This window comes from Canis lupus, chromosome 9 (genome assembly GCF_003254725.2).
Source record: "Canis lupus dingo isolate Sandy chromosome 9, ASM325472v2, whole genome shotgun sequence".
Taxonomy (NCBI): Eukaryota; Metazoa; Chordata; class Mammalia; order Carnivora; family Canidae; genus Canis; species Canis lupus.
In genome coordinates, this window is record NC_064251.1 from 21,006,052 (window position 1) to 21,030,284 (window position 24,233).

At 49.9% G+C, this 24,233-nt stretch overlaps 2 non-coding genes across 2 annotated transcripts; both read right to left on the bottom strand.

The window, feature by feature from the left end:
- Positions 1-6,504: 6,504 nt before the first annotated feature.
- Positions 6,505-6,695, bottom strand: LOC112655696 (U2 spliceosomal RNA). Its single transcript, XR_003133833.1, has one exon. It is a non-coding gene; the product is annotated as a U2 spliceosomal RNA (small nuclear RNA).
- A 6,532-nt stretch (positions 6,696-13,227) lies between these two features.
- On the bottom strand, positions 13,228-13,418 carry LOC112655699 (U2 spliceosomal RNA). The gene has a single exon (XR_003133837.3). It is a non-coding gene; the product is annotated as a U2 spliceosomal RNA (small nuclear RNA).
- Positions 13,419-24,233: the final 10,815 nt, after the last annotated feature.

Below are 24,233 nucleotides of genomic sequence, written 5' to 3' on the forward strand. Positions count from 1 at the left end.
GCCCTCCCGACGACGTCCACCTTACACTCACGGTTGACTCGCCCTCCCGCTCCGCCCACGTCCCGCTCCCCCCGCTTCTCCCACCGTGGCACGGGCGGCACTAGCCGCTAGGCTCTCCTGAGGCCTTGTAAAGTCTCTTCCTTTTAAAAGACAAACGATTGCGTCCGTCGTCGCGTCGTCGCCGGCCCCGCAAGGCCCTTCCTAATTTGAATGGCCCGCCCCTCCGCGCGCGGAGCCCTAGAGGCGCGGCGGGCGGCGGAACCCGGCTGCGGGCCAGGCGCCCTCGGCTTCCCGCTTGGCCCGCCTCGGGGAGGGCCGTGGAACCGGGCGTGGGGCTGGCGCCGGGGGCTGGCGCGGAGTCGTCCCAGGGCCCAGGAGGCTCCTCACGTAGTCACTGCGGGACCTACAGGCTGGCTGGGGCCAGGGCGTGGGGAGCCCAGAAGCGCCTGGCTGGCGTCACCTGCCAAGGGCTCCAGACACCAGTTGGGACCCGAGACCGGGCCCCTGAACGGGTGGCCTCCCTACCGCCCCATCGGGAGGGCTCCCTGGGCATCTTACCTAACCCCCTGGGCCTCCGTTTCCCCAGGGCAGAAGCGGCCACCTTCCTACGTTCCCTCCTTCGTGGGACTGAGGGAAGGCCGAGGTAGCTCGTGACCTGACCTGGGGGTTTGAGTGGTCCAGGATGTGGGTCCTAGGTGCCACGAGGTACAGTGGAGGCGTCGTGCCTGTGACACCGAAACGAGTGAGCCGCGTGCGCTTATACCGTAGCCAGACGCTTCTCCTCGGCTGGGCCAGACTTGCGCTCAGCGCTCTCTTCGCGTCCAACTTGCAGAGTTTACCTGCGGAAGGAGGGAAGGAGCGGTGGAGGCAGAGGTTAGGCAACTGGCCCGAGACCACACAGCTTGGCGAGTGCAAGGGGCAGGCTAGGCCGAGGAAGCCGGGGGCGCCGACCAACGAGGAATGGTTCTTTCTGAGTCAGGCCCACGAGGAGACTGAGCATTGCCGATGCTGACACACGGGTCCTCTGGGGTCCTCTGCCCGCTGCCTCCGCCGACGGGACGCGGGCGGGGGTGGGGGGTGGGGCGGGTGCGCCCCGGAGCGTGGAGCTGGCGTGCGTGGGCGCTAAGCCCTGCGGACCTGTGGGACCTAGCGAGTCACCTGGCCTCCTCCGTCAACCCTTCCATCTGACATCTCTAAACCGGGAGATGATGAGATGACAACTTATCAGACATGATTATTAGCAGTAAGGATACAGGCTTCTTTCTTTTTTTTAAGATTCAATTCATTCATTCATTCATTCTTTCATGCATGCATGTATGTATGTATGTATGTATGTATGTATGAGAGACCGAGGGGGAGAGAGAGGCAGAGACATAGGCAGGGGGAGGAACGGGCTCCCTCCCAGGAGCCCCATGCACGACTCGATCCCCAAGAACCCGGGATCACCACCTGGGCCACAGACTGACTGACGCTCAACCGCTGAGCCACCCAGGTGGCCACGACACATGTTCCGCATACGGTATATCGGTTGAGAACCAGACGCAGGCCAAAACCTGTCAGGCAGGTCCTTTCTCTGTAGCCTCCTCGTCTGGAAAGGGAGACTATCAACAGCTGGCAGAGAGTCCTGTGCTTCATCTTCCCTCATCCACCCAGGGCCCCTGCTTCTCCCTTACCGGGCTTTCCTGTATTCCACAGCACGGCGTCACTTGACATTTTATACATTTATTTATTGCCGTTTAGCCTCATAGCATGTAAGCTCTAGAACGGGGAGCTTGTTCTGTTTGGTGCACATTTATACCTCCAGCGCTTCCATCGAACAGAACGTGGCATACGCTGACTATATTTCATTGAGTAAACGAATCAGTAAATATTATATAATGTGACCCGTACCTATAGAAAGTGACTAGCCAACCTCTGGGCCTGTCGTAATCATGACTCTGCCTGGGTTCTAGTATAGTTCCGCTCCCTTCCACGCTCCTAAGGCCATCTTGTGCTCGCCAATTTAGCTTTGTAGCATTTCATCTTAGAATGAGGTGCTTTGGATTGCAGATATGCATGTTCTGTCAAGGAAAAGGAATATTTGGGATCCCTGGGTGGCGCAGCGGTTTGGCGCCTGCCTTTGGCCCAGGGCGCGATCCTGGAGACCCGGGATCGAATCCCACATCGGGCTCCCGGTGCATGGAGCCTGCTTCTCCCTCTGCCTGTGTCTCTGCCCCTGTCTCTCTCTCTCTCTCTCTCTCTGTGACTATCATAAATAATTTTTTTTAAAAAATGTACATGAAAAAAAAAAAGGAAAAGGAATATTTATCATCGTGAAGTAGTGATTTCCTATTCTAGGGGGCACCTGGTTGGCTGGGTCCTCCGAGCACGTGACTCTTAATATCGAGGTCATGAGTTCAAGTCCCACGCCTGATGTGGAGCCTAATGAAAAATAAACAAATAAAATACTTAAAGAAAAGATTTTATTTATTTATTCGTGAGAGACACATAAAGAGTGTCAGAGACGGCAGAGGGAGAAGCTGGCTCCTCGCCAGGAGCCGGATGCGGGACTCTGTCCCAGGATCCGGGATCACCCCCGGAGCCAAAGGCAGATGTCCAACCACTGAGCTACCCAGGTGCCCTTAAATAAATACTTTATTTTTCTTAAAATTTTTATTTATTTATTCATGAGAACACACACACACACACACACACACACAGAGGCAGAGACACAGGGAGAAGCAGGGAGAAGCAGGCTCCATGCAGGGAGCCCGACGTGGGACTCGATCCCGGGTCTGCAGTATCACGCTCTGGGCCGAAGGCAGGCACCAAACCCCTGAGCCACCGGGGCTGCCCTAAATACTTTAAAAAATGGTTTATCGGGGCACCTGGGTGGCTCAGTTGGTTAGGCATCTCCCTTCGTCTCAGGTCTTGATCCTAGGATCCTGGGATCGAGTTCTGCATCGGGCTCCCTGCGAGGAGCCTGTTCTCCCTCTGCCTATGTCTCTGCCTCTGTCTCTGTGTCTCTTGTGAATAAATAGATAAATAATCTTTAAAAAAATAATAGAATCTTTAGAAAAATCACTCGAGGTGGGACAGTTTGCCACCTTGCTGCTCAAAGTGTGGTCCCTACCCCAGCAGCACCGGGGTCCCATGAGCATGTTGAAATGCAGAGCCACAGAGTATTTAACAAGACTCTCCTGGAACGCACGTGTACCTTACGGGTTGACGAGCGTTCTGCTACAGGACTTGATGACTGAGGAGAGAGACGGGAGCAGCAGCAAACATAGTTTTTAGGATCTCAGCTCTCACAACCAATATACGCAACCCAATCTTCTCACCGCTCTTCTCTCACCTTTACCTTCTGAACCTCTGAGGAGAGTCTGCAAAGCAGTTTCCACAATCTTCTGGTGGTCAGACAGAGAAAAGGAGGGTGCCCAGAACACAGGAGGCAAGGTTTCGTTTTTTCTTTTTAAGTTGTTAGTGACTCAGAGCCTCCAAGAACTGTGGCTGGGATAATAAAAAAGCCTCAATGCTCCTGGAGAGAGACGAACAAAGAAGCGTGGAGCTGTCACACTGCGTTTCTTTGACACGTGTCGGTGTTGATCCAAGCCTGAAAGCCCAGGATGTTACGCGTGGTGGTCAAGGCAGTGCATGGGCCCACAGAGCGCCTGCCCCCAGCCTCTCATCCCGAATATATCAGGATCCTGGGACTAAAATAGCAGGGCTTATGTGCTGGAGAGCAAGTTTCATGTCCCGCTAGATTAGATCTGTAATACTAGTGAGACTCAGAACCCAGAACGGGGCTTCACAAGTTGCCTGCCATTATTTAGCACCCACTGTGTGCAGCTAATCCCTTCGTTTTCTGTTTTGGTCTTTCCACAATCCCAAAGGGAAAATGTTATCTATCATGTTTTTCACCTGAAGAAATCGAGGCTGCCAAGGACCCACCGCCCAATATCTTCATTCAGCTTTTCTTCCTCTTCCTCCTCTCACAGAATTAAGGGGACCCTTACTCTTGGCTGGTTGTTTTACATCTTGGTTATCGGTGGATCCTTATTCCCATCCACCATGTGAGGACGTGGGTCAGGGTTTATGATCTCCACTTAACAGATGGGAAAACTGAGCTTCAGAAAGAGATTTGAGCTAACTAGACGCGGAAACAGACTCAGGTGCATATGGCATGGCGGGGAGACGCGGGGCGGGGCGGGGGGGCGGGGGGGGGGGCGGGGGTTGCGTTGGCACGCACTGATTTAAGAAGCTGGAAAACACGCTCCCAAGAGCAGAATGTTGGGAGTCTGGCCCATTGTTTAAGATCCAAAGTTGGGGGGCACCTGGATGGCACAGTCAGCTGCGTCCGACTGTTGGTTTCTGCTCAGGTCGTGACCTCAGGATCGTGAGATGAAGCCCCACAGCGGGGTGAGTCTTCAGCCAGGAGTCTGCTTAGATTTCTCTCGCCGTCTGCCCCTCCCCTCCCTTCCCTTCCAACAAATCAATAAATAAATCTTTTTTTTTTTTAAATGTTTATTTATTTATGATAGTCACACACACACAGAGAGAGAGAGAGAGAAAGAGAGAGAGAGGCAGAGACATAGGCAGAGGGAAAAGCAGGCTCCATGCACCCGGAAACCCGACGTGGGATTGGATCCCGGGTCTCCAGGATCACGCCGTGGGCCAAAGGCAGGCGCTAAACCGCTGCGCCACCCAGGGATCCCAAGGATGCTTAACTCTTAGAAATCTTTAATTTCCAGTGAAAACTAAGAAGCAAGCCACCGTGAACCATCTTAGCATTTTGTGGCTTGGCAGATTTATCCTTTTGTAATTTCTAGAAACACATGCTTTCTCATGTACATTTCTTACTGTGGCACTAAACACGTTTATTAATAGATCCAAATGCATTCAATTCCTCTATTTAAGAAAAAAAGCAAAAAGCGGATAAGCCACTTTTTTTGTTCAGTAAGCGATGTTTCAATGTTTCATTTATTATCTTATTGGATGTGATCCGGATATCTAACGAAAGTAACTCATCTCTTAGCTTAGCTTAGCAAAACTTTAAGGTTTTCAGGCGGAGTCAGTAGGTTGAGCGTCCGCTTTCAGCTCAGGTCATGATCCCAGGGTCCTGGGATCAAGGCCTGAGTCAGGCTCCCTGCCCAGCAGAGTCCGATTCTCCCTCTCCCTCTGCCCCCTGCTCATGCTCTCTCACACACACTCTATCTCAAATAAATACATAGAATTGGAAAAAAAAATAAAAAGTAAAAAAATACAAATAATAATAATGATAATTCACCTAGGAGTGCTTGGCTGGCTTAGTTGGTAGAGCATGCAAGTCTTGATCTCTGGGTCGCGGGTTCCAGCCCCACATTGGGTGTGGAGATTACTTAAATAAACAATAGAGCTGAAACATTCCATTGTAGGCACACAAAAAACAGTTCATCTAAAAACGTTTTATCCTATCGTATGTATTTGATTTACTTGTTTTGTTAAATTATATTCAGACTACCCACAGAACTTCATGAGACAGGAGACAAAATCTGCCTCACGCCGAGGTATTTTCCTTGCTGGCAAATTTTATAAGAGATCCTTTTAAAAAGATTTTATTGATTTTATATATATATATATATATATATATATATATATATATATATATATTTTTTTTTTTTTTATGATAGGCACACAGTGAGAGAGAGAGAGAGGCAGAGACACAACACAGGCAGAGGGAGAAGCAGGCTCCATGCACCGGGAGCCCGACGTGGGATTCGATCCTCGATCTCCAGGATCGCGCCCTGGGCCAAAGGCAGGCGCCAAACCGCTGCGCCACCCAGGGATCCCCCCTTATTGATTTTAAATATTCTCTTTATTCATGAGAAACACGGAGAGAGGTAGAGACCTAAGCAGAGGAAGAAGAGGGAGAAGCAAGCTCCCTGCAGAGAGCCCTTTGCGGACCTCGATCCCAGGACTCTGGGATCAGGCCCTAGATTCATGAGGGCAGACACTCGACCCCTGAACCGCCCAGGTGTCTTAAGGGTTTTAAGGGGGCAGGCCTGGGTGGCTCAGCGGTTTAGCGCCGTCTTCAGCCCGGACGTGATCCTGGGGATCCAAGATCGGGTCCCACGTCAGGCTCCCTGCATGGAGCCTGCTTCTCTCTCCCTCTCTTCTCTCTCTCTCTCTCTCTCTCTCTCTCCCTCCCTCTCTGCTTTTCATAAGTAAATGAAAACTTAAGGAAAAAAAAAAAAAAAGGTAAAACTAAAACTTAAAAACAGCTTTAGGGAAATGAACAACCTAAACCAGAAAGAGAAAAACAGTAGTACAACGGTCAGTTGCTCCCCCAAACCGTGAAAGTGCGGCTGAGGTTAGCAGAGCTGGAGAAAAAAAGAAACCAGAAGTCAACTTCGATTCGAGTCTCGCCCTGAGCTTTTTTCTTGCGCTAAGCCCCGCTCCCAACCCTCCCCGAGAACAGCCAAGAGCCTCTGTAAGCGCGGCTCCGGAGAACTTAGGCTCTGTCTTTGACAACCCAGTGTTTCCCCGAGGGGGTGCACCGTTCCTGGAGGTACTGCAATACCAGGTCGATGCGCGGAGTGGACGGAGCAAGCTCCTATTCCATCTCCCTGCTCCAAAAATCCATTTAATATATTGTCCTCGGATAGAGGACGTATCAGATATTAAACTGATAAGAACAGATACTACACTTGATCTTAGCCAAAAGGCCGAGAAGCGATACCGCCGCGCACCCCCCCGCGCACGCCCTCCCGACGACGTCCACCTTACACTCACGGTGACTCGCCTCCCGCTCCGCCCACGTCCCGCTCCCCCCGCTTCTCCCACCGTGGCACGGGCGGCACTAGCCGCTAGGCTCTCCTGAGGCCTTGTAAAGTCTCTTCCTTTTAAAAGACAAACGATGCGTCCGTCGTCGCGTCGTCGCCGGCCCCGCAAGGCCCTTCCTAATTTGAATGGCCCGCCCCTCCGCGCGCGGAGCCCTAGAGGCGCGGCGGGCGGCGGAACCCGGCTGCGGGCCAGGCGCCCTCGGCTTCCCGCTTTGGCCCGCCTCGGGGGAGGGCCGTGGAACCGGGCGTGGGGCTGGCGCCGGGGGCTGGCGCGGAGTCGTCCCAGGGCCCAGGAGGCTCCTCACGTCGTCACTGCGGGACCCTACAGGCTGGCTGGGGCCAGGGCGTGGGGAGCCCAGAAGCGCCTGGCTGGCGTCACCTGCCAAGGGCTCCAGACACCAGTTGGGACCCGAGACCGGGCCCTGAACGGGTGGCCTCCCTACCCGCCCCATCGGGAGGGCTCCCTGGGCATCTACCTAACCCCCTGGGCCTCCGTTTCCCCAGGGCAGAAGCGGCCACCTTCCTACGTTCCCTCCTTCGTGGGACTGAGGGAAGGCCGAGGTAGCTCGTGACCTGACCTGGGGGTTTGAGTGGTCCAGGATGTGGGTCCTAGGTGCCACGAGGTACCAGTGGAGGCGTCGTGCCTGTGACACCGAAACGAGTGAGCCGCGTGCGCTATACCGTAGCCAGACGCTTCTCCTCGGCTGGGCCAGACTTGCGCTCAGCGCTCTCTTCGCGTCCAACTTGCAGAGTTTACCTGCGGAAGGAGGGAAGGAGCGGTGGAGGCAGAGGTTAGGCAACTGGCCCGAGACCACACAGCTTGGCGAGTGCAAGGGGCAGGCTAGGCCGAGGAAGCCGGGGGCGCCGACAAACGAGGAATGGTTCTTCTGAGTCAGGCCCACGAGGAGACTGAGCATTGCCGATGCTGACACACGGGTCCTCTGGGGTCCTCTGCCCGCTGCCTCCGCCGACGGGACGCGGGCGGGGGTGGGGGGTGGGGCGGGTGCGCCCCGGAGCGTGGAGCTGGCGTGCGTGGGCGCTAAGCCCTGCGGACCTGTGGGACCTAGCGAGTCACCTGGCCTCCTCCGTCAACCCTTCCATCTGACATCTCTAAACCGGGAGATGATGAGATGACAACTTATCAGACATGATTATTAGCAGTAAGGATACAGGCTTCTTTCTTTTTTTTAAGATTCAATTCATTCATTCATTCATTCTTTCATGCATGCATGTATGTATGTATGTATGTATGTATGTATGAGAGACCGAGGGGGAGAGAGAGGCAGAGACATAGGCAGGGGGAGGAACGGGCTCCCTCCCAGGAGCCCCATGCACGACTCGATCCCAAGACCCGGGATCACCACCTGGGCCACAGACTGACTGACGCTCAACCGCTGAGCCACCCAGGTGGCCCACGACACATGTTCCGCATACGGTATATCGGTGAGAACCAGACGCAGGCCAAAACCTGTCAGGCAGGTCCTTTCTCTGTAGCCTCCTCGTCTGGAAAGGGAGACTATCAACAGCTGGCAGAGAGTCCTGTGCTTCATCTTCCCTCATCCACCCAGGGCCCCTGCTTCTCCCTTACCGGGCTTTCCTGTATTCCACAGCACGGCGTCACTTGACATTTTATACATTTATTTATTGCCGTTTAGCCTCATAGCATGTAAGCTCTAGAACGGGGAGCTTGTTCTGTTTGGTGCACATTTATACCTCCAGCGCTTCCATCGAACAGAACGTGGCATACGCTGACTATATTTCATTGAGTAAACGAATCAGTAAATATTATATAATGTGACCCGTACCTATAGAAAGTGACTAGCCAACCTCTGGGCCTGTCGTAATCATGACTCTGCCTGGGTTCTAGTATAGTTCCGCTCCCTTCCACGCTCCTAAGGCCATCTTGTGCTCGCCAATTTAGCTTTGTAGCATTTCATCTTAGAATGAGGTGCTTTGGATTGCAGATATGCATGTTCTGTCAAGGAAAAGGAATATTTGGGATCCCTGGGTGGCGCAGCGGTTTGGCGCCTGCCTTTGGCCCAGGGCGCGATCCTGGAGACCCGGGATCGAATCCCACATCGGGCTCCCGGTGCATGGAGCCTGCTTCTCCCTCTGCCTGTGTCTCTGCCCCTGTCTCTCTCTCTCTCTCTCTCTCTGTGACTATCATAAATAATTTTTTTTAAAAAATGTACATGAAAAAAAAAAAGGAAAAGGAATATTTATCATCGTGAAGTAGTGATTTCCTATTCTAGGGGGCACCTGGTTGGCTGGGTCCTCCGAGCACGTGACTCTTAATATCGAGGTCATGAGTTCAAGTCCCACGCCTGATGTGGAGCCTAATGAAAAATAAACAAATAAAATACTTAAAGAAAAAGATTTTATTTATTTATTCGTGAGAGACACATAAAGAGTGTCAGAGACGGCAGAGGGAGAAGCTGGCTCCTCGCCAGGAGCCGGATGCGGGACTCTGTCCCAGGATCCGGGATCACCCCCGGAGCCAAAGGCAGATGTCCAACCACTGAGCTACCCAGGTGCCCTTAAATAAAATACTTTATTTTTCTTAAAAATTTTTATTTATTTATTCATGAGAACACACACACACACACACACACACACAGAGGCAGAGACACAGGGAGAAGCAGGGAGAAGCAGGCTCCATGCAGGGAGCCCGACGTGGGACTCGATCCCGGGTCTGCAGTATCACGCTCTGGGCCGAAGGCAGGCACCAAACCCCTGAGCCACCGGGGCTGCCCTAAAATACTTTAAAAAATGGTTTATCGGGGCACCTGGGTGGCTCAGTTGGTTAGGCATCTCCCTTCGTCTCAGGTCTTGATCCTAGGATCCTGGGATCGAGTTCTGCATCGGGCTCCCTGCGAGGAGCCTGTTTCTCCCTCTGCCTATGTCTCTGCCTCTGTCTCTGTGTCTCTTGTGAATAAATAGATAAATAATCTTTAAAAAATAATAGAATCTTTAGAAAAATCACTCGAGGTGGGACAGTTTGCCACCTTGCTGCTCAAAGTGTGGTCCCTACCCCAGCAGCACCGGGGTCCCATGAGCATGTTGGAAATGCAGAGCCACAGAGTATTTAACAAGACTCTCCTGGAACGCACGTGTACCTTACGGGTTGACGAGCGTTCTGCTACAGGACTTGATGACTGAGGGAGAGAGACGGGAGCAGCAGCAAACATAGTTTTTAGGATCTCAGCTCTCACAACCAATATACGCAACCCAATCTTCTCACCGCTCTTCTCTCACCTTTACCTTCTGAACCTCTGAGGAGAGTCTGCAAAGCAGTTTCCACAATCTTCTGGTGGTCAGACAGAGAAAAGGAGGGTGCCCAGAACACAGGAGGCAAGGTTTCGTTTTTTCTTTTTAAGTTGTTAGTGACTCAGAGCCTCCAAGAACTGTGGCTGGGATAATAAAAAAGCCTCAATGCTCCTGGAGAGAGACGAACAAAGAAGCGTGGAGCTGTCACACTGCGTTTCTTTGACACGTGTCGGTGTTGATCCAAGCCTGAAAGCCCAGGATGTTACGCGTGGTGGTCAAGGCAGTGCATGGGCCCACAGAGCGCCTGCCCCCAGCCTCTCATCCCGAATATATTCAGGATCCTGGGACTAAAATAGCAGGGCTTATGTGCTGGAGAGCAAGTTTCATGTCCCGCTAGATTAGATCTGTAATACTAGTGAGACTCAGAACCCAGAACGGGGCTTCACAAGTTGCCTGCCATTATTTAGCACCCACTGTGTGCCAGCTAATCCCTTCGTTTTCTGTTTTGGTCTTTCCACAATCCCAAAGGGAAAATGTTATCTATCATGTTTTTCACCTGAAGAAATCGAGGCTGCCAAGGACCACCGCCCAATATCTTCATTCAGCTTTCTTCCTCTTCCTCCTCTCACAGAATTAAGGGGACCCTTACTCTTGGCTGGTTGTTTTACATCTTGGTTATCGGTGGATCCTTATTCCCATCCACCATGTGAGGACGTGGGTCAGGGTTTATGATCTCCACTTAACAGATGGGAAAACTGAGCTTCAGAAAGAGATTTGAGCTAACTAGACGCGGAAACAGACTCAGGTGCATATGGCATGGCGGGGAGACGCGGGGCGGGGCGGGGGGGGCGGGGGGGGGGGGGCGGGGGTTGCGTTGGCACGCACTGATTTAAGAAGCTGGAAAACACGCTCCCAAGAGCAGAATGTTGGGAGTCTGGCCCATTGTTTAAGATCCAAAGTGGGGGGCACCTGGATGGCACAGTCAGCTGCGTCCGACTGTTGGTTTCTGCTCAGGTCGTGACCTCAGGATCGTGAGATGAAGCCCCACAGCGGGGTGAGTCTTCAGCCAGGAGTCTGCTTAGATTTCTCTCGCCGTCTGCCCCTCCCCTCCCTTCCCTTCCAACAAATCAATAAATAAATCTTTTTTTTTTTTAAATGTTTATTTATTTATGATAGTCACACACACACAGAGAGAGAGAGAGAGAAAGAGAGAGAGAGGCAGAGACATAGGCAGAGGGAAAAGCAGGCTCCATGCACCCGGAACCCGACGTGGGATTGGATCCCGGGTCTCCAGGATCACGCCGTGGGCCAAAGGCAGGCGCTAAACCGCTGCGCCACCCAGGGATCCCAAGGATGCTTAACTCTTAGAAATCTTTAATTTCCAGTGAAAACTAAGAAGCAAGCCACCGTGAACCATCTTAGCATTTTGTGGCTTGGCAGATTTATCCTTTTGTAATTTCTAGAAACACATGCTTTCTCATGTACATTTCTTACTGTGGCACTAAACACGTTTATTAATAGATCCAAATGCATTCAATTCCTCTATTTAAGAAAAAAAGCAAAAAGCGGATAAGCCACTTTTTTTGTTCAGTAAGCGATGTTTCAATGTTTCATTTATTATCTTATTTGGATGTGATCCGGATATCTAACGAAAGTAACTCATCTCTTAGCTTAGCTTAGCAAAACTTTAAGGTTTCAGGCGGAGTCAGTTAGGTTGAGCGTCCGCTTTCAGCTCAGGTCATGATCCCAGGGTCCTGGGATCAAGGCCTGAGTCAGGCTCCCTGCCCAGCAGAGTCCGATTCTCCCTCTCCCTCTGCCCCCTGCTCATGCTCTCTCACACACACTCTATCTCAAATAAATACATAGAATTGGAAAAAAAAATAAAAAGTAAAAAAATACAAATAATAATAATGATAATTCACCTAGGAGTGCTTGGCTGGCTTAGTTGGTAGAGCATGCAAGTCTTGATCTCTGGGTCGCGGGTTCCAGCCCCACATTGGGTGTGGAGATTACTTAAATAAACAATAGAGCTGAAACATTCCATTGTAGGCACACAAAAAACAGTTCATCTAAAAACGTTTTATCCTATTCGTATGTATTTGATTTACTTGTTTTGTTAAATTATATTCAGACTACCCACAGAACTTCATGAGACAGGAGACAAAATCTGCCTCACGCCGAGGTATTTTCCTTGCTGGCAAATTTTATAAGAGATCCTTTTTAAAAAGATTTTATTGATTTTATATATATATATATATATATATATATATATATATATATATATATATATTTTTTTTTTTTTATGATAGGCACACAGTGAGAGAGAGAGAGAGGCAGAGACACAACACAGGCAGAGGGAGAAGCAGGCTCCATGCACCGGGAGCCCGACGTGGGATTCGATCCTCGATCTCCAGGATCGCGCCCTGGGCCAAAGGCAGGCGCCAAACCGCTGCGCCACCCAGGGATCCCCCCTTATTGATTTTAAATATTCTCTTTATTCATGAGAAACACGGAGAGAGGTAGAGACCTAAGCAGAGGAAGAAGAGGGAGAAGCAAGCTCCCTGCAGAGAGCCCTTTGCGGACCTCGATCCCAGGACTCTGGGATCAGGCCCTAGATTCATGAGGGCAGACACTCGACCCCTGAACCGCCCAGGTGTCTTAAGGGTTTTAAGGGGGCAGGCCTGGGTGGCTCAGCGGTTTAGCGCCGTCTTCAGCCCCGGACGTGATCCTGGGGATCCAAGATCGGGTCCCACGTCAGGCTCCCTGCATGGAGCCTGCTTCTCTCTCCCTCTCTTCTCTCTCTCTCTCTCTCCCCCTCCCTCTCTGCTTTTCATAAGTAAATGAAAACTTAAGGGAAAAAAAAAAAAAAAGGTAAAACTAAAACTTAAAAACAGCTTTAGGGAAATGAACAACCTAAACCAGAAAGAGAAAAACAGTAGTACAACGGTCAGTTGCTCCCACAAACCGTGAAAGTGCGGCTGAGGTTAGCAGAGCTGGAGAAAAAAAGAAAACAAGAAGTCAACTTCGATTCGAGTCTCGCCCTGAGCTTTTTTCTTGCGCTAAGCCCCGCTCCCAACCCTCCCCGAGAACAGCAAAGAGCCTCTGTAAGCGCGGCTCCGGAGAACTTAGGCTCTGTCTTTGACAACCCAGTGTTTCCCCGAGGGGGTGCACCGTTCCTGGAGGTACTGCAATACCAGGTCGATGCGCGGAGTGGACGGAGCAAGCTCCTATTCCATCTCCCTGCTCCAAAAATCCACTTAATATATTGTCCTCGGATAGAGGACGTATCAGATATTAAACTGATAAGAACAGATACTACACTTGATCTTAGCCAAAAGGCCGAGAAGCGATACCGCCGCGCACCCCCCCGCGCACGCCCTCCCGACGACGTCCACCTTACACTCACGGTGACTCGCCTCCCGCTCCGCCCACGTCCCGCTCCCCCCGCTTCTCCCACCGTGGCACGGGCGGCACTAGCCGCTAGGCTCTCCTGAGGCCTTGTAAAGTCTCTTCCTTTTAAAAGACAAACGATGCGTCCGTCGTCGCGTCGTCGCCGGCCCCGCAAGGCCCTTCCTAATTTGAATGGCCCGCCCCTCCGCGCGCGGAGCCCTAGAGGCGCGGCGGGCGGCGGAACCCGGCTGCGGGCCAGGCGCCCTCGGCTTCCCGCTTTGGCCCGCCTCGGGGGAGGGCCGTGGAACCGGGCGTGGGGCTGGCGCCGGGGGCTGGCGCTGAGTCGTCCCAGGGCCCAGGAGGCTCCTCACGTCGTCACTGCGGGACCCTACAGGCTGGCTGGGGCCAGGGCGTGGGGAGCCCAGAAGCGCCTGGCTGGCGTCACCTGCCAAGGGCTCCAGACACCAGTTGGGACCCGAGACCGGGCCCTGAACGGGTGGCCTCCCTACCGCCCCATCGGGAGGGCTCCCTGGGCATCTACCTAACCCCCTGGGCCTCCGTTTCCCCAGGGCAGAAGCGGCCACCTTCCTACGTTCCCTCCTTCGTGGGACTGAGGGAAGGCCGAGGTAGCTCGTGACCTGACCTGGGGGTTTGAGTGGTCCAGGATGTGGGTCCTAGGTGCCACGAGGTACCAGTGGAGGCGTCGTGCCTGTGACACCGAAACGAGTGAGCCGCGTGCGCTATACCGTAGCCAGACGCTTCTCCTCGGCTGGGCCAGACTTGCGCTCAGCGCTCTCTTCGCGTCCAACTTGCAGAGTTTACCTGCGGAAGGAGGGAAGGAGCGGTGGAGGCAGAGGTTAGGCAACTGGCCCGAGACCACACAGCTTGGCGAGTGCAAGGGGCAGGCTAGGCCGAGGAAGCCGGGGGCGCCGACAAACGAGGAATGGTTCTTCTGAGTCAGGCCCACGAGGAGACTGAGCATTGCCGATGCTGACACACGGGTCCTCTGGGGTCCTCTGCCCGCTGCCTCCGCCGACGGGACGCGGGCGGGGGTGGGGGGTGGGGCGGGTGCGCCCCGGAGCGTGGAGCTGGCGTGCGTGGGCGCTAAGCCCTGCGGACCTGTGGGACCTAGCGAGTCACCTGGCCTCCTCCGTCAACCCTTCCATCTGACATCTCTAAACCGGGAGATGATGAGATGACAACTTATCAGACATGATTATTAGCAGTAAGGATACAGGCTTCTTTCTTTTTTTTAAGATTCAATTCATTCATTCATTCATTCTTTCATGCATGCATGTATGTATGTATGTATGTATGTATGTATGAGAGACCGAGGGGGAGAGAGAGGCAGAGACATAGGCAGGGGGAGGAACGGGCTCCCTCCCAGGAGCCCCATGCACGACTCGATCCCAAGACCCGGGATCACCACCTGGGCCACAGACTGACTGACGCTCAACCGCTGAGCCACCCAGGTGGCCCACGACACATGTTCCGCATACGGTATATCGGTGAGAACCAGACGCAGGCCAAAACCTGTCAGGCAGGTCCTTTCTCTGTAGCCTCCTCGTCTGGAAAGGGAGACTATCAACAGCTGGCAGAGAGTCCTGTGCTTCATCTTCCCTCATCCACCCAGGGCCCCTGCTTCTCCCTTACCTGGCTTTCCTGTATTCCACAGCACGGCGTCACTTGACATTTTATACATTTATTTATTGCCGTTTAGCCTCATAGCATGTAAGCTCTAGAACAGGGTCCTGTGTTCAAGTCCCACTCGCACGTGGAGCCTACTTAAAAATAAATAAATACAATTTTTAAAAAAATGATTTCTCGGGGCACGTGTGTGGCTCAGTCGCTTTGGCGTCTGCCTTTGGCTCAGGTCATGATCTCGGAGTCTTGGGTCTGAGCCCTGCATTGGTCTCCCTGCCCAGTGGAGAGTTTGTTTCTCTCTCTCTTTCTCTCTGCTACTCCCCCTGCTTGTGTTCTCTCTTTTTCTGTGTCAAATAAATGTCTAAAATCTTTCAAAAATTATTTCGGGGAGCCCTGGTCGCTCAGCTGTTTAGCACTGACTTTAGCCCAGGGCGTGATCCTGGACACCCAGGATCGAGTCCCACGTCAGGCTCCCTGCATGGAGCCTGCTTCTCTCTCTGCCTGTCTCTGCCTCTCTCTCTCTCGCTCTCATGATTAAATAGATAAAATCTTTTAAAAAATAAAAATAAACAATGATTTCCCCTTCTAGTTCACACACCAGCTTCTCGTGTGTTTGGTTAATATGGGTCTCCCTTAGCCTGCTCACATCAATGGGCACAGACCAAAGTGCCTGCAAAGTTAGAGCAAGTGTGACGGTCAGGCCCTTTCCAAGTGTCCAACTTACTATCGCTTCAAGGGAGTCGGGAATGATAAGCCAGGGGCAGAGCCTTGAAAAGTACAGCTAGCTTTCTCATCCAATGCATGTTCCCCACGGCCTTGCCCAACTGTCTTGTTATCAAACTCTTGCATCGTATGCAGTGGTGTCTTCATAAGCCAGATTGTTCATCTTTCCATGTGCTTCACATCCACTATTATTTGCTGTGAACTGAGTGTTCATATTCTTTGCTCACTGTCCTTAGAATTGTTGATTTTTTGCATTTCTATCTCTGGCGCGCTTGGTATTTGTCCCAGTATATAAGTTCCGGTATTAATCTGACTTTATTTTTTCTGGATGGCTACCCAGTGGTTCCTGCATCATATATGGAAGAGCCCATCTAATCATCATTTTCAGATGCCACCTTTATCATACCAAAAAGTCCTCATATATATTTAGATCTATTTCTGGATCTCCCTTTCTTTCCTATTTTTCTTTCGTTTATTTTATTTTTAAATTTTATTTACTTATTCATGACATGGGGGGAGAGAGAGAGAGAAGAGAGAGAGGCAGGCTCCATGCAGGGAGACCGATGTGGGACTCGATCCCGGGACTCCAGGATCAGGCCCTGGGCTGAAGGTGGCGCTAAACCTCTGAGCCACGGGGCTGCCCTGAAAACCTGTTTTTAAATTTGTTGATTCAGAGGCACCTCGGTCGCGCAGTCAGTTAAATATCTAGCTCTTGGTTTCGGCTTAGGTCCTGATCTCAGGGCCCTGGGATCAAGCCCCACATCAGGCTCCATGCTCAGCTTGGAGTCTGTTTGAGATTCTCTCTCCTCTCTCTGCCCCTCCTGCTCATGCTCTCTGTCCCTCTCTCCCTCTCTTCCTCTCTCCCTCTCTTCCTCTCTCAAATAAATAAGTCTTTCAATAAAATAATAACATAAAATGAAATTTTTGGTCCACCCAATTCTTCGGTGTAGCACCTGCTCTGCACCTGTCACTGTGCGGGCCCGGGATCACACAGGTAAATGTGACCTTGTCCTTGGTCACAAGGGGCATCTGCCATGCTCATGCTCTTCCATTCCTCTCTGCCGCCATTCAGCCACATCCACTCCTCACCCAGCTGTTGGGGAAGCCTATGCACAACCAGAGAACATCTGTTGGTGCCATGGTTGCCGACTCCAGGGGCTCCTGTGCTCGGTCCTCGGATCTGAGAGGGCATTGAGTCCCCACCAGCCGAGGAGGACAGCACCCTCGAGTCCAGGCCCCATTGCATATGTTTTGCCTGGTCCTGTGGCAGCCCTGCCTTCACTGTCCCCTTGCATGGCTGCATCAGCTTCTTTCCATCACCCCAGCTTTCATAACTAGTGGAAGAGACCTGGCTGGAGAGACTAGTGAAAGATACCTTGTTTCAAAAGTGGCTAAAAAAAAAAAAAAAAAAAAAAAAAGATTTTATTTGAGAGAGAGACAGAGAGAGAGAGAGAGAGCATGAATGGAAGGGGAGGGGCAGAGGGAGAAACACTCCCTGCTGAGTGGGAAGCTCAAAGTCAGGGCTCATTCCCAGGATCCTGGGATCAGGACCTGAGCCAAAGGCAGACACCTAACCAAATGGGATCACCTAGGCACCCCTCACCTTGAGCCATTTTTGTTTGATGTTTAAGATTTTATTTATTTATTCATGAGAGACCCAGAGAGAGAGGCAGAGACATAGGCAGAGGGAGAAGCAGGCTTCATGCAGGGAGATGATGCAGGACTCGATCCTGGGACCCCAGGATCCCGTCCTGGGCTAAAGGCAGACACTTAACTGCTGAGCCACCTAAGTGTCCCCCAAATAAAAATCTTAAAAAAAATGGGGTGCCTGGGTGGCTCAGTGGTTGAAAGTCTGCCCTTGGATCAAGTTGTGATTCTGGGGTTCTGAAATCAAGTCCTACATCAGGCTCCCCACAGGGAGTCTGCTCCTCCCTCTGCCTATGTCTCTGTGTCTTGCATGAAGAAATAAATAAAATCTTTAAACATTTTATTTTATTAAAATTGTATTTATTTATTCATGAGACACACTCACACAGAGAGGCAGAGACACAGGCAGAGGGAGAAGCAGGCTCCCTGCAAGGAGCCCAACATGAGATTTGCTCCTGGATCCCAGGATCACGCCCTGAGCCGAAAGGAGACACTCAGCTGCTGATGCCAATTATTCAGGCATCCCACAAATAATTTTGAAAAAATGACTTGAGGTGGGACAGTTTGCCACCTTGCTGCTCAAAATGCGGTCCCTACCCCAGCAGCACCAGGGTCCCATGAGCATGTTGGAAATGCAGAGCCACAGAGTATTTAACAAGACTCTCCTGGAACGCACGTGTACCTTCCGGGTTAACGAGTGTTCTGCTACAGGACTTGATGACTGAGGGAGAGAGACGGGAGCAGCAGCAAACAGTTTTCAGGATCTCAGCTCTCACTACCAATATATGCAACCCAATTCCTCACTATTTTTTTTCTCACCCTTACCTTCTAAACCTCTGAGGAGAGTCTGCAAAGCAGTTTCTGGAATCTTCTAGCGGTTAGACAGAGAAAAGGAGGGTGCCCGTAATATGTGAGCTAAATTGTTGTATTTATTTATTTTTCAAAGATTTTATTTATTTATTTGTTTGTTTGTTTGTTTATTTATTTATTTATTTATGAGAGACACAGAGAGAGGCAGAGACATAGGCAGAGGGAGAAGCAGGTTCCCTGAAGGGACTCTGATGCAGGACTTGATCCCAGGACCCTGGGATCACGACCTGAGCCAAAGGTAGATGCTCAACTGTTGAGCCAACATGTGCCCCCAAATACCACATGTCTATAGCACATACACAGAAGTACATGAAAGATGTAAACAGAGACCTTATGACTTGCATTTAAAAATTATTGCCCCCCCCCAAAAAAAAATTATTGCCATGGGGCGCTGCAGTGGCTCCATCAGTTAAGCATTCAAGTCTTGATTTCAGCTCAGGTCACGATCTCATGATCTCAGCATCATGGGATCAGCCCGGAGTCCGGCTCTGTGTTTGGCAGGGAGTCTGCTTGTCTCTCTCTGCTCCTCCCTACTTGTGTTCCTCTCTCTCTCCCTCTCTCTTAGATAGATAGATAGATAGATAGATAGATAGATAGATAGATTTTAAAAATGATTGCCCTGGGGGTGCCTGTCCTGCTCAGTTGGCAGAGCATGTGACTCTTGATCTTAGGGTCATTTTTTCAAGTTCCAGATTGGGGGTAGTGTTTATTTAGAAAAAATATATCAAGCTGGGCAGAGTAAAGAAAAAAAGAAAAGAAAAGAAAAAAAAAACTATTACCATGAATTAGATACAACAATACAAACTCATAACTTAGAAAAGTCAGATCAAAATGGTTTTTCTGGTAAACAGGACTTTTTCTATTAATTTTTGTGGGGAAGACATTGAAGATTTTTATTTGTCCTTGACAAAGTTCCAAATGACCTTTCCTCCTTTTTTTTCCTCTCTTTTTTTTTTACTTTTTTTTTTTAAGTTTTTATTTATTTATGATAGTCACAGAGAGAGAGAGAGAGGCAGAGACACAGGCAGAGGGAGAAGCAGGCTCCATGCACCCGGAGCCCGACGTGGGATCCCAGGTCTCCAGGATCGCACCCTGGGCCAAAGGCAGGCGCTAAACCGCTGCGCCACCCAGGGATCCCTTTTTTTTTCTTTTGATAAGAATTACCTCCCTGAAGTTTGTACATCAGGAAGATTGTCTACCCTAGTAGAACATTTACATCTCAAAGGCACAGGGAGAAAGAAATGCAAGCTCCTACATACTTTTCTTTTTTTTTTTTTTTTTAATTTTATTTATTTATGATAGGCACACAGTGAGAGAGAGAGAGGCAGAGACACAGGCAGAGGGAGAAGCAGGCTCCATGCACCGGGAGCCCGACGTGGGATTCGATCCCGGGTCTCCAGGATCGCGCCCTGGGCCAAAGGCAGGCGCCAAACCGCTGCGCCACACAGGGATCCCTCCTACATACTTTTCGAGATAAATAGGGGAGGCAGGGGAATTGATAAAAAGATTAGATGAACTTTTCTTTTTTTTTTAGATGAACTTTGAATAACAATTCTGGAGCCATCCAGCAAGTAGGCTTTGATTTGTAAGATCTGTAAAGCAAGGACAGCTTTTTTTTTTTTTTTTTAAGAGTTCATTTATTTATTCATGAGCGACACAGGCAGAGACATAGGCAGAGGGAGAAGCAAGCTCCATGCAGGAAGCCCGATGTGGGACTCGATCCTGGAACTCTGGGATCACGCCCTGAGCCAAAGGCAGACGCTCAACCTCTGAGCCACCCAGATGTCCCCCCTCTAGGTACTTAGCTTAGGGGAGAACGTCTTACAAAAATTCCTATCAGGCTTTGAATATTGGCTTCCAGTTGGCCAAATTTGTGATCATGGTGTTATTGAATCCTTTCAACTATCTTGTCAGGTTTCAGCCAGGACAAATAGTGACTATTTCTGACCGTACTGCACAAACCCATTAATTTAATTGTAGTTTCCCCTTAGCTATTTAAGGGAGTAACGTAGCAGTTCAGAGAAAATCCCTCAGAATCCCATCAACATGGTGGGAGGTGGGATCCTCGGAGGGTAAACATAGGGGCATTTGAGTTGATATTACAGAATTTGTAAAGGGTGTTTGAGGACAACCTCTTGCAGGGTCCCAGTTGATTACAACTGAGACATCAATCCTTGGGCCTGTGTTTTGATGGTGGAGCCCAAGGAGAAGGGTGCAATGTGGGAGGATAAGGTGTTCTTTTAGATGCCTGGCCTAAGGGACGCCTGGGTGGCTCAGTGGTTGAGCGTCTACTTTCGGCTCGGGGTGTGATCCTGGAATCCTGGGATGGAGTCCCACATGGGACTCTGCATGGAGCCTGCTTCTCCCTCTGCCTGTATCTCTGCCTCTGTGTGTGTGTGTGTGTGTGTGTGTGTGTCTTTCATGAATAAATAAGATCTTTAAAAATAATTAAAAAAAATAGATGCCTGGCCTTGGAGCTGCTGTAGCTATAAAGTGAATAGCGTGGTGGGTCTTGGTTTACAATCCTGTTCCAAAGTTCTTTCAGAGTGTTCAACTATTGTCACGAGTTCAGTCAGACTGGTGCCCTCCCATCTTCTCTTCTGCCTTTCTAGCCTCCACTAATCTGGAGATAATCCACTTACAAACAGGGCAGCTAGAGCAGGTTCAGTGACCTGAGGAAGAGAGCTTCCAAACCAGCTTTAAAGTCTCCCAGCTTTATTTATTTTCAATATTTTTTTAAGGATTTGTATTTATTTATTCATGAGAGACACAGCGAAAGAGAGAGGCAGAGACACAGGCAGACGGAGAAGCAGGCTCCTCGCAGCGGGCCTGATGTGGGACTGGATTCCAGGACCCCGGAATCACGCCCAGAGCCGGAGGCAGACAGACGCGCAACCACTGAGCCACCCAGGGGTCCCTAGATTTTATTTATTATTTATTTATTTATTTATTTATTTATTTATTTATTTATTTATTTATTTATAAGATTTTATTTATTTGTTCATGAAAGACACACAGAGAGTGAGGCAGAGACACAGGCAGAAGGAGAAGCAGGCTCCATGCAGGGAGCCCGACGTGGGACTCGATCTTGGGTCTTCAGGATCACACCCTGGACTGAAGGTGGCGTCAAACCGCTGAGGGACCCGGGCTGCCCAAGATTTATATTTTTAAGTAATCTCTACACAGAGTGTGGGGCTTGGACCTACAACCCCCAAATCAAGAGTTGGATGCTCCTCCTATTGAGTCAGCCCGATGCCCCTGTTTGCATATTTGAATAACAGAGTAATCAGTACAAACTATGGAAAACTCTCGGAATGGCTTGTCAAAGATCAGTTGCTTTTTTACAAGTTCTTCTATCTATGAGAACATATTGAAGGTTCTAGACTGAAGATCTTGAATGCCAAACTTGGGGTTTTGCCATTTTGCTTTCCTGCGTCTATTTTTGACCTTTGCTGGGTCCTTCAACAAGTACATAAATGATAAATATCTGGCAGCCCAGGGTCATAGGCCCCCATAATGACAAAATTCTTCAAAAAACTTGTGGGGGTCCTCCCTAGGCTTAGGAAACTCTTTATCTATGACACTAAGTTCAGCCTTTGACTAAGGAGAGAAAGACACTGAGTAGGATCTTCTGAATCCTTGGGTAGTTCCTATCTATCTATCTATCTATCTATCTATCTATCTATCATCTATCTATTTATTTATGAGAGAGTATATGCACACAAGTGGATGGGGTGGGGGGCAGAGGCAGAGGATCTGAAGCAGACTCCCCCACTGAGCGGGGAGCCAGCTGTGGGGCTTGATTCTAGGACCCTGAGATCATGACCTGAGATGATCCAACATGAGCCACTCAGGGGCCCCGGGGAGTTTCATCTTAAAAAGTAACTTTAAAGGGTGCCTGGGTGGCTCAGTCGGGTATGCCTCTGTCTTGGGCTTGCCTTGTGATCCCAGAGTCCTGGGATAGAGCCCATGGGTTCTGCTCAGCGGGGAGTCTGCTTCTCCCTCTCCCAACCACTGCCCCCTACTTGCTCATGCGCTCTGACTCTGAAATAAATAAAATCTCTAAAAAACCAAAAAACAAACAAAAACCCCTATAGAAAAGGTAACTTTAACAGTCTCTTTAGGGTAGAGTAGAAAGGCAGTTAAGCGGCAAAACAAGCAAGATCTCAGATAAAGAAGGTTAGAAGGGAACAGTAGGAGTTATGTTTGTCTTACTGTATTTTATTTTTGGTATTTCTTGGGTCTTTAACGTTTCATTGGCTCTTTCTTTGGTTGTTTTTTCTTTTTTCTTTAAGATTTTATTTTTTTATTTGAGAGAGAGGGAGAAACCACGAGCAAGGGGAGGGGCAGAGGGAGAAGCAGGCTCAACTCCCCGCTTAGCAGTGGGGCTAAGTGATGTGGGGCTGGGTCCCAGAACCCTGGGATCACAACCAGAGTGGAAGGCAGGTGTTTCACCTATTCAGCCACCCAGGTGCCCTTCATTGGCTTTTTGTAATGATTCTTTTCTTTTTTTTAAGATTTTATTTATTCATGAGAGACACATACTGAGAGAGAGAGAGAGAGAGAGAGAGAGAGAGAGGCAGAGACACAGGCAGAGGGAGAAGCAGGCTCCATGCAGGGAGCCCGACGTGGGACTCGATCCCAGGTCTCCAGGATCAGGCCCTGGGCCAAAGGTGGCACTAAACCACTGAGCCACCAGGGCTGCGCTGTAATGAATCTTTTAATAAAGCTATTTTGGAATCTTGAAGCCTTTTAGAAACTTCTGCATACCAAATAAGTATGCTATTCTGTTTAATTCAGGAACCCTTACTTTCATGTGCACTTCTTAAATAAATGATTTTTTTTTTTATTGAAACATTCCCTAGAATGGTCACTGTAATTCTAGGTTTTTAGTAAGATTTTGCCATTTTTGTAGATAGCTACAGCTTCCAGGACTCTGGTTTTTAGACACAAAGTAAGCAGGTTTGCTGGAAGATGGCGTGTTTAGCTCTTTATATTTAAAGGGTCCTATTTTGTTAACTACCTGGAACTTAAATAAAAACCTTAAAGTAAGTAAATAAGAGATCTATTTCCTTTAACGAAGTCGTTTTGGGTGTTTTGGTGCCAGATTTTTTTTTTAAATTTTTATTTATTTATGATAGTCACAGAGAGAGAGAGAGAGAGAAAGAGGCAAAGACACAGGCAGAGGGAGAAGCAGGCTCCATGCACTGGGAGCCCGATGTGGGACTCAATCCTGGGTCTCCAGGATCGCGCCCTGGACCAAAGGCAGGCGCCAAACCACTGCGCCACCCAGGGATCCCCTGGTGCCAGATTAATACCTAAGAGTGATGTGCTGCAGGGCTGGGGATTGTGTGATATTTTACACAGAAATCTCCTTGGGGTTTGTGGGTTTGTGGGTGAGTGTCAGTCTAATTCTTTCTATGACCAACTTATCTTAACCTGGGGAATCTCTGTTTTATTTTATCTTATTTTGTTTTAAAGATTTTGTTTATTTATTCATGAAGGACACAGAGAGAGGCAGGGACATAGGCAGAGGGAGAAGCAGGCTCCCCGTGGGGAGCCCAATGCTGGACTCAATCCCAGGATCCCTAGATCATGACCTGAGCCAAAGGCAGCAGCAGCTCAACCGCTGAGCCACCCAGGTGCCCCTATTTTATTTTATTTTTTAACTATTTTAAGTAATCTCTACACCCAATGTGGGGCTTGAACTCACAACCCTGAGATCAAGAGATGCATGTCCCACCTACTGACCCAGCCAGGCACTCCCTAACAGCTGTTAAATTCTCCACCCATGCCCTCTGTCTGTGGCTTCTTTGGCTTCCAAGATTCCCATTACCAATAGTTTTACTCACTGGATCCACTTCAATTTAAGGTGGACCCAGTTGGACTCCA